We start from the raw sequence: 9,716 nt of genomic DNA, 5'->3' as shown, positions 1-9,716 counted from the left end.
AGATTTGACCAGTGGTTTTACTTATTGTTTATCCATCACACTGCAACATGAAATAAATTATTCTTTGAAAAAATTAAATAAATAAATGTGTGATTGTCCGTTTCTGTTCGCCGTGCGCAGGTGCAAGGTAAGGCAAGTTGATTAGTATCGCACATTTCAACAACAAGGTAATTCAAAGTGCTTCACAAAAAAACATTAAAAGCATCAAAACATAAGACAAAAGAAAAGGAGATTTAAAAACAACGTGTAGACGGCGTTGACCTGCCCACACACAGAAAATCGCCTTCAACCCGAGCAGTAACTAGGCAACATGATGGCCACTTTACCTCCCTCTCTCTGGGTTGTGCGTGGCGGACATGTGATCCCTTGTTGTTGTTGCTGATGAATTGAAAAGAGGAGCGCTGTGTGATTATTGTCAGCACAAAAGCCTCAAAAAGCTGCTGACGCCTAGATTAGCCAGTACAAAGACGCAGGGACAGACAGACACACACACACACACACAAAAAGACATAGGTGCAGACTCACACTCGTACACACACACACACACACACACGGCCCGTCTGCCCTCGTTGCCCGATCCTTCTCCCTCCTCTACATGTCCTCTGCTCATCCTCTCTCACCCCGTCCTCAACTTCCTCTCCTGTCTCCTCTCCTCCTTGCCTCCTTTCTCGTAGGTTTTATTTCTGTCCTCCTCTCACACCACTTACCTCTCTAACACTCACAAACACACACCATGCCCTCTGTGTGTTGGCGCCCAACGCTAACTGGCATCACACAATGCCAACCATCATCACCAGCATGAGATAAAGTGCCAGCACTCAATGTCTCTCTTTTTTCTCTCTCTCTCTCATACAGGAGATGGCAGTAATGTGTGTATAAGACATCTCTACACACACACATGTGCGCTCAACTTTAAATACAATCCCAACAATGATATAGTAGCATTTATATGTAATAATGCATGATAAAAGCACAATTAACTCTGTAAAGTCACGACTCCTGTAATAATCCAGTTCACAAAAAGCATTGAAAAAGAGTCCGCAGCAATCGACTATTTGATTTGATCGTTCGATTTGTAAAACTCAGAGAAATCGAATCGACTGAAACCAAAACGATGGATTAGGGTCTCGCACTGAGATGAACCTTTGAAGGCATCGAGTAAGTTGGACGCAGATTCTGAACATTTTCTGTCTCTTGCAAGTGAGACGCCACATCGCTGGAGTGCCTCTTTAAGTCATTTAGGAAGTCTCCAATACTGCAGGTAGAAAATAACATTCAAACTCTAACAGTCTATAAAGTTTGTCTCTAAATGCTTCGAGGAAAACAAAAGGGAGAATCATGATCATCTAGTGCAGCTAGCTTACACTGCCAAAGCTTTTCATTAGGACAGGAGGGGCTGAACAGGAGGTGGGGTCACTCTTTGCTCTATATGATCACACACACACACACACACACACACACACGCACACGCCGTCTGCCTGTGAAAGCACATCTGAGCAGCGCAACAATAAAACAGCTGTGTTTGTGTTGGCCTGCTGATTGTTTCATTCTCAATCAACTCGTCATATGCACAAACACACTTACGCAGACACAAACACACTTATCGTCCGCTGAGATGGCATTGACAGTGATACATCTTGGGTAATGGCCGCTATTATTATGGAGTAGGGAGAGAGTTTATTATAGAGGAGAATCTCTCCTCGACATAATCCTAATAGCTGTAACTGTCTTCTCCGTGTTGACTGCAGCTAAATTGGACTGTGGCGCCGTAATTGCTACCTCGTTACCGAAGAGCACATTTTAAAAATACAACGTGGCTGATTGGTTTGCAGAAAAGGAATTCCACCAACTTGTTTTCATAATGTTTATGTCTTTCTGTCCTGGTATTTGTCTTTATTTTTGTGTGTAAGATGCACTAAAACCAAACATGCATTATGTTGATGAAGATGACCCTCGCCTTTGCAGCTTCACATATAACAGATTAAGAGTTTGTGAGTGCATGAAGAAGAAAACAGAGACAGGCAAACGACTCAACAAACAACTGCTACAGTGAAAAGAAAAGAAGCATTGTTGATGATGAGGGTCAGAAGAATGCGTCTGTAAGATAACATTCCTCTCTTGTGAAATCTATACTTCGATCTGCACCTTTGAATTCTTTTTTTTTTCCATCACGACAAAATAAATCATGTAAAAAAAAAAAGGATTTTGCCTTTAGTGATAGTTCATGAAATATCTTTTGGTTCTGGACAAAACGAGCATTTCAATGACGTTAACTTGGTAATTTCCCACTATTTTACAGACATTTTACAGATTAAACTGGATAAATTGACGCTGAAGCTGATTGTTCGGTTTGCTGTCTGCTGAACTTGAATGAATTGTAAGCATGGAATACAACATTTATGATTGGTTGCAAATAAAGGCATGCAGTTCCAGGACATACGTGGATTTATTTGTCTAGACTTTCTTTCTGCTGCACGACAGCAGAATTCATAGTTGTGTCTCTCATCGCTGTTTGATATCGTTTTCATTGTGTTTTCCAGCTGTGTAAGTAGAACCTCAGAGTGACCTGTTAGAGAGATGAACTCAGGTCTAATTATCACTCATTTCAACACATCAACTTAAACACATCATTCAAATAAACGACTGATTGAATCGGACCCATCGCTGGCTGCAACGATCACTGTTAGCTTGTTGAACAGACTTTAATCAGCCAGCGCTGCAGGTTTATTTGCATCATTTCTTTAAGATGGCACCCAGGTGGATGAAGCTAATTGTTGTTTGGAGCAGCTGCCCCGACAGCGTTTTCACTTCCTTCTCTCAGCACGCTCTGCATCCCTTCGTTTCTCCATCAGGTCATGCTCCCACTCCACCTATTTCATTCTCGTATACAGTAAATCCTTCACTTTTCAGCCATAAAGACAACTATCTATCCTTCCATCAATCTCTATGTGTCATAAAGTTATGCATCTGCTCTTCAGTTTTAACAATCATCTCAGCATCCTTTCAGTCTCACTATTTTTCCTCTTCATAATGCATTTATCATCCATCCTTCTATCCTTAAGTCAAAGTATCCATCCTTCCATCTTCCTTTCTCCCTGCCTCCTAACTGATATCAATTTCCTCCTCCCTCCATCCCTCCTTCCATCAGCGGTCTGTTCGCTAATCAAACACCATCTGTCCTTCCATCCCCAACCTGTCAGGAACAGCTGCCAGCCGCTCTCTTAACAACACTTTTAACAACCCTGCCGCATCTTCCCCGGCCCGCCGCCCGCCGCCACCGCCGGGCGGGCGTCTCCGACGAGGGCCGCCGCCTCCTTTAGGGGCACACGCCCACACGACAGACACATGTGCGATCAGCGGCGTACAGAAGCATGCGTAGCCTATCGGAGAGCGTACCAGGTGAGCAGGGTGCGAGAGTCGCAAAGGACAGGAGACACTGTGCAGAATAACGGACGAGAACAAAAGGAAAGGTGGTGTTGGAAGACAGCAAGAACACAGGTAAAAGTTTAAAAACAACTTCTACTGGCCTCGGGTTGAACCGAAGTAGCACCGTCAGGAACCAGCAAAGGAAATGAAATCATTCCAGAGAAAGAGGAATAACGAGCTAGCAGAAGGTATAAACGAAGAGATAAAACAAAGGAGAGATGGCGCTCGGTAAACGAGTAGAAGTCTAAATAGTAATCAAGGGAAGAATCAGCCGCCTGCTCAAAAAAGGGTTTAGAGCTAATGGTGGAGAGTAAAAGCTCCCAACACAAACACACAAGTACTGTACAATCACCACACACACACACACCAATACAATCACCTTAAACTCACTCACACATTTAATACAACCATCCCTCACAGACACGCATCACAAATATAATCACTTACCAGTGCACGTTCACACACACACACGCATATTAAATACAGTCGCCGCACACGCACAGAGTCGCTGCACAAACTGCACTGCTGTTGTCGCGAACATGCCAAGACATTTTCAAGTGTTATATCCTGAGGAACTTCCCCAACCAATCATTGGCACATGGGCCAGATGTTCACTGGTGCTTCAACGCAATGTTCTCCTGGCAAACACACGCGCACACACACACACACACAGTGCAACACTGGCTGGCATATTTGTCTCTCTCGCTCCCTTTACGCATATGAGCATTTGATATGAGACTGAAACGCCAAGACTGCACTTTTTCATCACACAAAGGGGAAGGACAAGGGGTGAGAAGGGGAGGAAGAAATAAAAGAGACAACGAAAGAATAGAGAAGCCAGAGACAAAATGAGAGCGAGTGGAGGTGAAAGACGGCAACGCAGGAGCCAAGAGGCCAATGGCACGAGAGCAGAAAAGAAAGAGACATGTGATAGAGACAAATGGCTGAACATCACATAATTAGTAAAAGCAGCAGCAGTGGAGCATCCAAGTGCCTCACCATGCCACCTAGTGGGAGTTTACATCCAGCTTCAAGTGTGTTAATGGCTGTAAAGCATCTCCTTCTCTGTTCTGTTTGGAATTAGTTTGTTGTAGCAGATAAAAAGATTTCCCTGCATGCTTGTCACATAACGCAGAGTCGGTGACATACAGAAGGTGGTTTTGTTAGAATCAGGCGGCAACCTCAAGTTCTGAAAAGTGAAAAGTTCTTTAAAGCTGCATTTCCTGTCGTGTCCACCAGGGGGCGACGCCTCTGATTGTATAGGAGTCTATGAGAAAATGACTCTACTTCTCTCTTGATTTATTCCCTCAGTAAACATTGTAAACATGAGTTCATGGTCTCAATCTCTAGTTTCAAGTCTTCTTCAATACAGCATGATGTTCATTTGGTAAATTATGGTCCATTTAGAGTCAAGTAGATCATACATAAGGATATGCTTAAGGGCGGGGCTACCTTGTGATTGACAGGTCGCTGCCACGCCGTTGTCTGTGTGGGAGTCATCTGTGTTTTAACCCTTTCACAGTGCGTTTTCACTTCACTTAGCTCCACCCTCTCGTGTCACTTTTGGTTGCAAAAAATCAAGATGGGGACGACCAAAACGCCAAACTCGGGGCTTCAAAATGGCAGTCCACAGCCCAATGGGAGACGCCGCGGTGACTGCGTCCACTCTTTACATACAGTCTTTGGTTAGAATGTAGACACGGCGAGTGTATGTCGTTCACCTTGATTCTCCACACTCACACTTTTGCAAAGAGTCTTCACTGAATTACCAGAGACATTCAGTTTATATTGGCTGAAGAAGATTGGTCACACATTACCAATGCACCCTTTTTTTCCCCACTGGCTTAATTTAATGAACAAAAGTCTGTGCAAACTACAAAAAAAAGAGATGAGAATGGATTTATTCAAAGCTTCCTGTTTCCTACAAAGAGTTCATTCATTGAAAATGATGTTTTGAGGACACCGGCATCTTTTGTTGCAGCCAATGCTTTTCAACGAATGCTCAATAGGCGTACAAAGACATTAAAACAATGTCAAACACCAAAGCAGTGACAATAGCTGAAATATTACTCGCAGATTTTTCAGTGAAAGGCGACAAAGATGCAATCAAAAGCACTGATGTGGATTCTAGACAATATCTGGAATCATAAAACTCTGGTAGCCCATGCATTAACGACTAAAATCAAAGCTTTTAAACTTGCATTCATCAAAAGGACACCCTGTGATGGTATAACTCAACCAGCAGAGAGGGGAGACTTCTGGTGTGGAGATCAATACAGCCTCACACAGGGCGGATACAGGGGGCTCACACACACATTAATGCATGCTTGCAGATGGACACACACTCAGTATTTGCTTGGACACACATACACTTGAGGGAGTGTGTCGGCCACGTGTCTCATGTCCGATAAGGGCATTTAGTCCGTCAATAAGAGCCTTTCAAGAATAACAGGGGTTCTATCAAGTGACACACAGACCGTACGCTCATCTGTGCGCACACACACACACACACTAACTTCCCCCTCTCACTTTGTCCTTTAACCAGACAAAAATGGAGTGCAGCCCGGGGCCGTTCCATTTTAATCCACATCACCTACCCCTCTTGACTCACACGTTTCCTCCTCTCTTTGTCTCTCATCTTTCTTACTTTATATTTTAGCCCCTTCTAACATAATGCATTATAAACACAGTTAAACTGTTTATAGAGCTGTTCAAGCATTTCATAATCTCTGTTCACTCACTGAGTGAGGATCACAGTGTTTTTAATGCATTATAATCACTGTTATAACACATTATAATGTGATTACCAGATCAGTCAAATTCATGTTTCCACGTTTTTTGCAGATTTGGTGATTTCACTGAAATATTAACCACTTAGAATAACACATAATGAAATTATAATACATAACACTGATTATAATACATTGTAAAAAGATTATAATTAATGGAAAATATGTCAGTGAGTGAGCAGCAATTCGTTTTATATCAGACCTTGTAATTCATTAGAAAATGCTCTATAATGCGCTATGATTATTGTTGTCAAGCATTATGAATATGTATGAGTGCCGAAAAGTATAGTGTAAAAAAGTCCGGGTAGACTTCCACCTCAGTGTAAAAAGCCTGATGTATGAACCTGAAAAGAACAGCAACATCTGGCCTTGGACACAAAGACTGTGACTGAATATCCAGTGTCCTTGAGCGAGCCACCCAATCCAGATCAGAGCTGCTATTCTATGACGGCCCTGAAAGAACCAAAAAGAAAGGGAGTAGCTCCCTTCATGGACGAAGAAAGCATCACATCAGGAGAAGTTAATGTGATGGGGATGGTAAAACAATATTTCAATGGAAGAGAAAAAAAAAATCCAATCAAAAGCAAAGCATTGTCGTGAAATAATAACCCATTTATATGTCGGAAATTCGGAGGTATTCTGGGTCAAACAACTTCAAATGCAACACTGCTGCTCCTCAATGAGCGAGGTAACAATAGACAACGCCAACCAAGCATACAGCTCATGCGAACAAATGGGCAATGTGCAAGCAATAAACCCAGTAAACCCAAAATAACAATCTAAAACTTCTTATGTAATACCGTTTGAATGCAGGACAGCAACATGCAGGTCTTTAACAAGCGTTGAACCACTTTGAGTAGTTTTGCATTTGCAGCGATGTCGTTGCGAATCAGGTGAAAGCCCACAGTCTTAGCTTCTATCTGACTTTGGGTTGAAACATTTAAAAACACATTATCGTTCATCTTCAGCTCCGTTCTATTGCATACCTCTGCATGCCGTCAGTTGGACTGAGAGGAAATCTTTAGACTGCTCGTGGAGGAAATGTGTTTGTGGCTGAAGTTGAAACTGTGACATGAGGAGCAGGTGCGCGAGTGCGTGTTTAAATGTTCCGAGACTCCTAAGCTCGGTGTCTGCGTTGTCCTATTGTTAAGAGCCCAGAGTGGGACAAGGAATTTCATTTATCAAGAAATGGATAGGGCTCCTAGAAGAGCCCTCTTCAGAAACACAAACACATGCTATAAATAACTAAACGACACACTGAGTACACAGTAAAGCAGGAAGAGTGCGGTTGCTGTAGGAAGAAAAAGGAAACGTGTCGGTTTGTAAGCGTGGAGGAAAGACATATGAAGTGCTTCATAAGTGACATTAAAGAAGTAACAGAGGGGAAGAATCTCAGGCCTCCCGTGCTCGTCTGTCCACACACACACACACTACAAATAAGCTTGTGCGGCCTTTGAACATGCAGCGGTCAAGGTTCACCGGCAGGTCAGCTGGAGGACTGAATGTTACTGGTGTACCGACTGTGGAAAATGAAGCACGCACACAGACAGACACTTGTGGACAGCTGTCAATTGGCAGCTCAGCAGGTCTGAGTTGAAACAATGGGGCTGAAGGAGAACAGCAAAGATTTTTATTGGGGTTAAAAAGAGGTTAAGCTCTCGGGGTGGCATGTGAAATGGTAAATCAGCATGCCGAGGATCTCATGTATACACAAACGTCCTCGAGCACCAATTCGTTTTACAGTTACTGCCAACGTTGTGAGACACTGAGGAATTCTCTGTCTCTGTGCAAAAGACGCTGCAGGCTTCACCGGCAGAAAGAGAAGACAACAATGGAAGCAGCAAGGTAAGTAAGCAAGGAATAAATGAGTCATTCGCCATGTTGTTTGGGCTGTACAATATCAGAAAGTTCCCCGTAAAATGTTCTACATTACACTATGTACTATAGGATCTTATTTCTATCTCCAAATGTCGGACTTGTTTGACTTAAATAATCCTTGAAAAGTATCAGCTGTTTATCTCAATGATCCAAACCACGTGGCAACCTCAAGTCAATGCGGAAGGGCCTTAAAGCTGCATTCTCTGCTGTTAGAAAAGCTCCTCTGCTCTTCAGATGGTTGAAGAAGGAGAGCAGTAACACAAACTGACAAACAAGATGGCCGCCGATGAGAGCCTAAATTGAGTTGATGCATGTCCCGGTTAAGCCCGGCTGCGTTTTACCAGGGGAAGGTTTTAAGGGGACACGCCGAGCCGATGTTCACTGATCGAATGCAACTCCACCCCCACCCACTCGCTTTTCATTATAACACAGTTTCTCCTTGAGAACTAAATCTACTTATGATTGTTTTTACATGTCTTTCCTTATCATTTTCTTTAATTCAAAACGACAATCTGGACGCCCTAATCCATCATGGATTCAACATTTCCCCATACGCTCTGCTGCCCCTCCCAGAGCCAAATACTCGTGATGATTTAGGACTTGGGACCTGACTCAAGGGGGATAGAACAGAAAGACGGATGAAAAAGAAAAGTAAAGAGGGAAGGAAAAAAGGGGGACGGATAAATGTCAAAGAGAGAAGAGAGCCAGAGATGAAGAGAGGGGGAGAGGCGGGTTCAAAGAAGTCTCTTATTCATCAAGACCAGGAATAAAACGAGGTTTTAATGTTCACAAATGGTGCCCAAGCTGTGTACCCTCCACCACATCATCTCCCCTCCCCCCCCTTCTCTTTTGCCTTGATAGTATTAGAAAAATGAAAACGAAATCTTTAGATTAGAAAGATTGGAAAAATTGAATTACGGCGGTCACGCGGGGGCCGAGCGGATGAGGGGGAGCCAAATCTTCATCTCGGACGGAGCGGGGTGGGGAATGATGAAAAATGAAATAGGGTGTATCTGGAGGGGGAGTTGAATGGACGGAGGGAGGGAGGAGAGATAAGAAGTCGGGGTCATCACCTGAGTGAGTCGGCCTGCTTTTCTTTCAATCCCCAAATCCAACAATCAGTTTAAGCTTCGACCACACGGCACCACACACAGTGGATTTAGAGTTTCTGAAGATAGCGGTGACACTCACCACTGTGTTAACACCAGAGGCTTCACATCTCTCTATACATAAATACACAAACATCCACCAAACAGCAAACGTGAAGCACAAATGTGGAGTTGACGGAAGAATAATCAACTGTTTTGATGTTGTTTCAGTACTTTTTCAAGACAAAATAAATGCATTTATTCTCTGGTTCAATCTTCTCAAATGTGAGGGTTTGCTGCTTTGATTGTCATGTGTCATTTCACACCAAATATCATTGTGTTTTAGACTGTTGGTCGAACTAAAGAAGACTTCCCCTTGGGCTCTGGGAAGATGTGAAGGACATTCAAACTTTCCTAAACTAATCGAATGAAAATCGACACAAATGTTGTGGCTCTAAGCTCTGACAGTTATACCTTGAGTGTATATAGCTGGAAGTGTTTGTTGTATGAAGAGTATTTCTTTTTCATTGGTGCA

The sequence above is a fragment of the Melanostigma gelatinosum genome (genome assembly GCF_949748355.1).
Source record: "Melanostigma gelatinosum genome assembly, chromosome: 24".
Classification (NCBI taxonomy): Eukaryota; Metazoa; Chordata; class Actinopteri; order Perciformes; family Zoarcidae; genus Melanostigma; species Melanostigma gelatinosum.
Note: the sequence above shows the minus strand (reverse complement) of the source record.